General features: G+C 34.4%; 1 pseudogene; it reads left to right on the forward strand.

Moving 5' to 3' along the window:
- Positions 1 to 7187: 7187 nt before the first annotated feature.
- Positions 7188 to 8833, forward strand: LOC145159042 (protein ASPARTIC PROTEASE IN GUARD CELL 1 pseudogene; annotated as a pseudogene).
- Positions 8834 to 9809: the final 976 nt, after the last annotated feature.

A 9809-nucleotide genomic window follows, 5' to 3' on the forward strand; every position in this document is an offset into this window, starting at 1 on the left:
CTAGGCTATCAGGCATCATATAATCAAGCAATTCTATCATGCAAAATCTTGAAGATCCCTAGCCTATCGCTAGCATGTTATTCTAACATATCGCAATATCAAATAACTGTATGGTATTTTGGGGTCTACTTACTGGCTCCGGCTGATCGTACACATCACATCCTCCTTGATTATTTTGAAAACCATTTGAAAAATCATTTCAAAAATCTTTTTCCTTAGTTTGAGATTGGATTCACACGAGTGTTCCTCCAATTCACTCAAACCAAGGCTATGATACCAACTTGTAACATCCATAAAATTCATGAAAATTTTAAACTTTTAAAACAACCCATAAATCATCATTGTTTACAAATAGTTTTCCAAAACATGTTCAATATCAGAGTAATCCCAAAATCATGAAACAAAACATGAGGAGGTGCATGATCACACCTTCGTCTTCCCGCGATCCTCAGAGGTACCTGAAACATAATCCAAAACTGTAAGCTTCAAGCTTAGTGAGTTCCCCAAAAATACCAATACACAAGCAAATAGCACAAACATAATAACAACATGCAATAGGTCCACAACTAACAGACTGGATTACCCCTGAGCCCACAACATAAGTCTGGCTTGCCCCCTGGGCCCACAGATTATGTCTGGCTTGCTCCCCGGCCTGATCAGTCCTCGGACTGAATACCACTAAGCCCTCAGTACGAGTCTGGCATAACCTTCGCGGCCCTCAGCTCATATCTGGAATGCTCATGAACCCTCAGTATGAATCTGGAATGTCCTCTCTGGCCCTCAACTCATATCTGGTATGCTCCAGGGTTTGTTGGCTACAGCACGGAGCAGTACAACCTCAACCCAACCCACATAATATGTTGACATATAACATATAATATCATATACAGATAAACAGACAGTATCACAGGTAGTCCTACAGATCTACCAGGCTAGCATATCAAAACTAGCATGCATATATATATATATATATATATATATATATATATATATATATATATATATATATATATATATCCCATACTTAACATATCAACAATATCAAGTTATTAAACCAATGAGACGACCTTGGTTCCTTCGACCTAAAAGTACAGTGAGGAAAACTCACATCACAAGCAGCATAGAACTGATAAGGCCCGACTCCGAATCTCAGCTCTCAACTCAAATGCCTACAACCACCAAGTGACCAATTCCATCAAAAACCCAACAATACCCAAAATACCCTTAAAAGTCAAACTTGGTCAAACATGGTCAACCCAAAGCCAACTGGTCAGAGTCCATAAACCCACTGAGTCAACCTAGCCGAGTCAACACAACCGAGTCAACCTAGCCGAGTTAACTCGAAAATGGTTGAACTATGCCAGTATGCGGGGCGTACTCCAGAGATACACGTAGCGTACACAAGTTTTCGCAGAAACCACCATCGGGGTGGTTGACCGGGTATGCGGGGCGTACGCTAGTCTACGCGGGGCGTAACCTCGCATATCCATTTCCTTCCTTAAGTGCTTAATGGGTTTAACACTTGAGCTCATACTTCATATCCAAGGTCCAGAGGTATACTAGAGTCATAAAGTTCCCAACTTTATGACTTCCCATGTCCAAAAAGTCCTTAATGCAAGGTCTTAATCCATTAAGACCTTCTACAAGAAGTATGGAGCCAAACTAGCTAAAGGGACCTCATTTTTATGACTTAGAACCCTTTCTAGGGTCTGAAAGGACAGCCCAAAACGTCCAAAACCAAACATGCATAAAAATAGGACTTTTGGGACAAAAAGAACATCATAAAGCTACCAAAATGAAATCCAAGCAAACAAAGCATAAAGGTAGCAACTTTTTACCTTCTGGAGCTTCCCAAGAAGGTGATGATCCAAGATCCTCAAGCTTGCTTCAACTTCTAATCTCCTTGATGCAACTACTTCTTCCTTAAGCACACAAAGAACACACTTTTAGCTCAAAACACTCTCTTATGGGGTTAGGGTTTTCCAAAAATGACTCAAAGGCTTGGAGGCTGAAAAGATGAGGCTAAATGATCCATAAAGGTGCTTAAATACCCCACAAACCCTAAAAATTAGGGTTTCAATCGGACATAAGTATGCCCAGCATACATATGTGTACGCCCAGCGTACTATGGCGCGCCCTAGTATGCTTAGGTACTCACATGTATGCTTAGCGTACACCTCTTGCCCTAAAATTACCATTTTGCCACTAGGGCTTCTTAGGGCTACTTCCTTACAATCCAAGGACCAAAATGACATAATTTAAAACCAAAGGAAGGATTTGAAAATACTTTAAGCCCGAGATGTTACACCTCAAAGGGTATCACTCCCAATGAACACCAAAGAGAGAATAAAAATAACTGGGAGAATGGTCAATTTCACAAACACTAATATGAGTTATAAATCGTCCCATATAGAGGGAGGAAGCAGATTATAATTTTTTTTCAAGCCAAGGGGTAAGGAATTATGAGATCCATGGAGCCCTATTTATAGTCTTGGATCCATTCTTTATATTTGTTTTCCATCCCATGTGAGATGGAGGCCAAATTCAATTTCATTTCTCTTCCCATGTAGGATGGAGTGAATTTCGTCCAACCCTATTTCCTTACGGGTTCTGGAACATTCAAATTCACCAACTATTGATTAATTAATACTCAACCCTTTTAATTAATTAAAACTATTTAATGAATTCTCAATATATTTTTCCAAATAATTTCTAATTAATTATTAAATCATAATAATTTATAAACTAATTTCTCTTTTATTTATTCTAGTTAATTTCCAATACTTACTATAATATTCTGTTGATTATTACTTATGAGAATTCATTTAAAAGTACAATAAATACCATTTTTCAACTTCTAGTCACATCACACACAAATATATAATATATGTCTATTACTAGTAGTAATTTACCTTTTAACTATAGTAAATTTCTACCCCGCTTTATTCACTTTTTTAGTTCTCAACATTCTAATAATCCTATGGAAATAACCCACATGTGACACTTGTTCCACATTTCACATTTTCTAATAATAATTAATCAACTTTTAACTCTATTATATCACTTTTAGAATCTTTAGATAATAATATAGTATGAATTTATATATTCTACACAAACTAATCACTAAGAATTTAAAATTCTACTCATTCTTGATTCATGATTCCTTCAAATCCCAATATGTACCATGTGTTTATAATAGTATAGGCTCTCATACTATGGAAACCACACTATACATATTTGGTAATGACATTACTACAAAATAATCCCTTTACACTTTCCTTACTCATTTTATTCGAGTTATCTATCTCGTTAATTTTACTATTTTCATTTATCACTATCCAATGAGACTTCCTAGAAAACTTGCATACTTTCTATACTACATCTTATTAAAAAAGTAAATTAGGTAAATGTACTTTAACAAACATACTTATCACTAAGTTCCATAGCCATTTTTTTATATACTCATCTGAAATTTTGTCTTCTTCTTACATCCATGGTCATATCATCAATCCTATCTTCTCATATTTCATACTTTTAGTAGACAACAAAATTCTCATGGGAGGTTTGTATTATGTAATTGTGTCCTATTCGTTTTGAATTACACTTTCTCCAATCTTTAATTTGTCGATGAGTTTCATTTAGCCAGATATCATGGAGATAAAATACACATATCCCTATCCACTCTTGGATCATCAAACAAATCATGTATATTCTCACTATCATTTATCTTGCAACATTCAAGGAAACTTCAAAGTAGCTTCCACAATAATCAATTTGACATAAAAATCGACTTTCTCGAAAAGGTTTACTCCAATTCCTATTCATCATCATGCGACACGACGCCACTTTCAATCATCATTGATTTCTTGTACGATTTATCAAATCTTATATCGTGTATTTTGACTATAACTCTATCTAAAGAGAGTCAAATCTCCCTTGTCAACAAATCATCATTTCAAATTGTGTTATTCGCATCAACTTATTTGACTAAACCATTTACAGTTGCTCTAGTTCATAACCGGTGATCCTTCATTTTCTATCTGTAAGATATCCTCTAAAACGAAAGTACAACTGTACATTTCATATTGTATTCACAATATTCGATAAAAATTCCTGAATCCTGTACTTCACATTTTTGTAATATGTTCTACGAAAAATATCAATTCACATGTCAGGTTATTCATAACATATTTTAGTCATGTAAAAATAACATCGACTATATACACATAGGACCTAAGTGATAACACTAATAGTTGTCCTAAAACACTTTGTTTCTTTAATATTTCTCACAATTTAAGCCTACGTATGGACAATCCAAACCTAATTATTTTAAACTAACGATCTGATACCAACTTGTAACACCCACCCTTTTTAATAAACAAATTAAAATGGTTTAAAAAAATTCTGCCATTAATCCATATTTATCAAAAATATGTTCCCAAAATTTCCACCACAAAAATCATTTTTACAACGATGTATAAAGTACATAACTTGGCGTTACAACCGATACAGACGAACCATAGTAAATGAGTGAATATACCAATCATTATAGAAACTATGTCTAGCTTCTATCCTTCAAGAATTCACTGCTATCAATACACACATAATCTTCTAATGCTTCATACATTAACCTAGAACACATTGCATTTAAACAACATATGTGAGACAATAATAGGGCCGAATCAAGTCGATTTGAGGCCCCAGGTAAAATAAAAATAACGAGACCTTTTTTTTCCTCTACCTGTGACGACTTAATACCAAAAGCTTTTTTATTTCTAAAATAATATAAGTAAATACATAAAAATGGGCCCCGAAAATTTGGAGGCTCTGAGCCATCGCCCATGCTACCCTACCCTCTGATATGGCCCTGGGCAATAATGTCTCGTGAGCTCTGTAGGTCTAGACCAAAACATTTTTATATCAATCGATCTAACTTTTACTAATATAAACTCTTATAAACTTTTTTAAATAGGTGTGTAAGTCATAAGAATCAAACACACTATATTATAAAATCAATAGATAAAACTTCTCATTTTATCATTCTTAAAATTATATACATATATACACAATAAAAGTGATTAAAACAATAACAAGCCTTGCGGGCCTTCCTTATCATATATGCATAAACACATAAGTCCTTTCGATTATATACCGATCTAAGCCTTAAGATTAGTCGCCCACACGAAACCTTATCAACCTTATCTCCTCTCGGGATATTGCAATTCTTTAACCCTTTCCCATGATATCTTAATTTCCTTACTCCTTCTCGGGATATGATAAGTACTTATCCTTTCTAAGGATATCACAAGACCTTATCCCTTCTCAGGATATCACAATTTGTTATCCCTTATCGGGATATCACAATTCCTTATCTCTTCTCGGGATATGATAATTCCTTATCCCTTCTCGAAAAATAAAAAATCTTTATCCCTTCTCGGGATATCACAATTTCTTATCCTTTCTCAGGATATCAAAATTATACAGATACTACTTTAAATTTACAAACACTAACACATGTGGGGAATCGATACCTCTTTTCCAATTAATTACAAACTCGTTACTCTAACACATATGTGGAATCTATACCCATTGTTGGTTAATTACCAGGTAGATACTACACATATGGGGAATATATACCCCTTGATGGTTGACTACAAGCTAGATACTCTAACACATATAGGAAATCTATACCCGTCATTGGTTAACTACCAACTACATACTCTAACACATATGGCATGCTAAAGCCATTTTAATAAAACTACAAGAAATGTTTTTTTTTCAACCATACACATAAGAGTATCAATTGTTCAAATATTCAAACAGTTACATAAACATTTTTGTACAAGAAAACTTACTTTACTATGTACTCATTTAGAATACCACATGTACTCACGAGTTCAATTAGGGATGTTCTCCTCTTTACAATACTACGTGGATTAAAGCTTATATTATCCAGGTCCATAATCTTAAAACCGAATTAAGTTTGACTTAATTTACCAGGTCGGATCAAACTGATTTATTCAAACGAACAACGATAATAATAATCGTTACACGTTAATGACATTCTAAACATTTGTAGTTTGTAACTATTTTCATTATACTTCATATTTATTTTTAATGTTTTTCTTTGGAACTAATATTTATTTTTAATGTTTTTCTTTGGAACTAATAGTAGCACTGTAAACCACATTTCCATAGTTTCTTTTTTGTAATTACAAGGTTTGATAATTAGTCAAATGACTCAAATCCATTCAAATACACCATCATATATGTCCAAACGAATAACAAAAACAATGGATCGTTAAGAATCTAAAACCAAAAGAAAACCAATCAAATTCGAAAAAAGATATAATCATATTAGAGACAATATATATTTAAAACCCGACACGCAACATGCCATTAATCAAACGAAAATGGACAATAGAAAAGCATGAAAAAAGGTACACATTCTATATATATATATATATATATATATATATATATATATATATATATATATATATATATATATATATATATATATATATATATATATATATATATATATATATATATATATATATATATATATATATATAGCCATCATCATGATTTGTAAATGTGAATTGATCCATAGACAATAATATTTTGTTATAGACGACAATTGTTGTACACCCATCTAAACCATAAAATTGTTATATATATGACAAAGGTTTATTATATACGCATCAACTTGGTTCATAAATATTTAAGAGTGCTGCATCTAATATTTCTTTTATAGATATGTTTTTTTTTTCCAAATATAAGTTATCATGTGTTTCAAATCGACACATATCACCAATGTACTTCTATTTATTTAAATAAGAATAATAAGAGTCCATTTAATTTTTCATTATAAGCATATAACCTGATTTAGTTATTTCATTATTAGGGTAATCCTTAATTACTCTTTACTAAATTAAATGTTTCTCATTTTTTAAGAAAAAAATCATCCAAAAGAAAACCGACCGTACTACTTTGCATTCATAAACTTTATACCCTGTATATTTTAATAAAGAATATATGCTAATTACAGCTAATTAATTATTTTTAATAATCTTTATTTTGACCTTCAAAATTAAGTATTATATTATATTTTCACAAGATTTTGTCCATACCAGAAGACTGTGACGTCACGGCTCCTCTTTTTCTGCATAAAAGCTCAGCACAAATCTCATCTTCTTTCTTCACTTCACTCAAACCCAAAAACCAGATATGGCTACTCATTTCTTTCTCCTTATCACTTTACTCACGTTTTACGCCGCCGGAACCGCCGCCGACACCGCCACGTCGACCACTCTCGACGTCGCGTCCGCTGTCCAGAAAACTCTCGACCTCCTTAACCCCACTTCACTCCAACAAGAAGTAGAGAAAACCACACCTGAATCGACATCTTCTTCGTTGTCTTTCACCCTCCACCCTCGATCCTCCATCCACCATACCCACCACCACCACCATGATTACGAATCTCTAACCCTCTCAAGACTCGCTCGCGACACGCACCGAGTCACCTCGCTCACGACGAAGCTCAATTTCGCACTTGCCGGAACCAATATGTCGGAGTTGAAACCGGTTGTTCAAACTGACTCGATGTTGCAACCGGAGGATTTCTCTACTCCGGTTTCCTCCGGGATATCTCAGGGCAGTGGGGAGTACTTTGCTAGAGTCGGATTGGGTACGCCGGTGCAATCGTACTACATGGTTATCGACACCGGAAGTGATATCAATTGGCTTCAATGTCAGCCTTGCTCCGATTGCTACCAGCAAACGGATCCGATTTATAACCCTTCGGCGTCGACTTCTTATGGTACGTTAGCCTGCGGCTCTCAGGAGTGCTCGTCGCTGGAAATCACCGCCTGCCGGAACGATGTTTGTTTGTACCAGGTGTCGTACGGAGACGGGTCGTTCACCGTCGGCGATTTCGTGACGGAGACGGTGACATTTGGGAAGTCCGGTTCCGTTCCGAAGGTAGCGATGGGTTGCGGTCACGATAACGAAGGGTTGTTCGTCGGCGCCGGAGGGCTTCTTGCGCTTGGCGGTGGGCCATTATCTTTACCTTCACAGATCAAAGCGACGTCATTTTCGTACTGTCTTGTTGATCGTGATTCCAAAACCTCCTCCACTCTGGAATTCAATTCCGCCCCGCCGCCGAACTCTGTCACCGCGCCGTTGTTACGAAACCCAAGAGTGAAGACTTATTTATACGTCGGAATGACCGGGATAACCGTCGGTGGACGACCCCTTTCCATTCCCCCTTACATTTTCGCCGTCGACGCTACCGGAAGAGGTGGGGTGATCGTCGACTCCGGCACCGCCGTGACCCGGTTGCAGTCTCAAGCCTACAATTCTCTGCGCGACGCCTTCACTCGGCAAGCAAGAAACTTGAAACCCACCGAAGGGTTTTCCCTGTTCGATACATGTTTCGATTTCTCAGAGATGACGAGAGTGGCGGTGCCGACGGTGGGGTTTACGTTCACCGGAGGTAAAACGCTGTCGTTAAAACCAGAGAATTACCTGATTCCGGTGGATTCACGTGGGAAGTTTTGTCTTGCCTTTGCTCCGACAGATTCATCACTGTCGATCATCGGTAATGTCCAGCAGCAAGGGACACGTGTCGGTTACGACTTGACTAAATCGACCGTCAGTTTTTCGCCCAATAATTGTTAAATTTAAAGGAAAACATTTAATTATAATATGTGTACTTTTTATCATCTTCTACTAAAACTGATAAAAATCATATTATTGGATTTCAATGTTTTATCTTTTTGTATATTTTTATAAATCTATTAATTAATTATAAAGATCCGTTTACTCATCTAAGTTACATTTGATAAAGCATTCTTGGTTGAAGTTTGATTAATGGTATTAAAATTTTCAACAAATATTATATTAGACTCCAATACCAACTCAAGTTAAATGTTAGTTTTTATTTCACAAACTAGTTGTAAAAATAGTTTTTTGATAAAATATTATAAATTAACAATAGGTGATAAACTGTACATTATAAATTTAAAATAACATAAATAAATATAAAAATATATAATTAAAAACTAGCCTTTGATATACTTAGCTATATATTTAGAATACTTTTCTTTAAAAAGCTTTATAAACCTCTTAAAAGTTTGTTCGATGTTCTATTTTAGTTTATCAAAAGCCATCTTATAAGTTATAGTTTATAAACAATAATCAATTATTTTTATAATTTTATCAAATATTAAATTACAATAAATAAAATTATTAAATAAAATGAAATGACAGTCTTACCCTTCTGTTGTATTTAACTCTATGGTAGTTGTATTTAATTTTATGATAATTTAACTAACAATGAGGGGTATTATGGTAAAATACATATTTATTTTTAGAAATAGGCAATTATTTTGGGACAAACCAAAAAGGAAACATGGACTATTAATATGGGACGGAATAAATAATAAAATCTTGAGATGATAAATTATGGTATCCGTGCCTGTATGTTTGTCGTAAGAATTATGGGATACATATATATATTTTTTGTTTGAAAATATTATAATTTGTTTATTTGATATATATCGGTAAGTGATTATTTGGTTGGGTTGCTCAGAAATGGTATTTACTCTTTGTAGGAACCAATATAAATTTAAGAATAATATTTATGAGTATAGTTGAGTTGTAAGGTGAAAGGTGTTGGAAACATTTAAATCAATGAATTATAACTTTTTCAAAAGCAAAAAGTACATATTTTTTTTCCTATGCTATGCAAAACGTTATTAGTCAAATAGGGATGCTAAATTATGAAGTTCATGATTAGTTTT

The sequence above is a fragment of the Lactuca virosa genome, chromosome 2 (genome assembly GCF_052849685.1).
Source record: "Lactuca virosa cultivar CGN04683 chromosome 2, Lactuca_virosa_CGN04683_v6, whole genome shotgun sequence".
In the NCBI taxonomy this organism is placed as follows: Eukaryota; Viridiplantae; Streptophyta; class Magnoliopsida; order Asterales; family Asteraceae; genus Lactuca; species Lactuca virosa.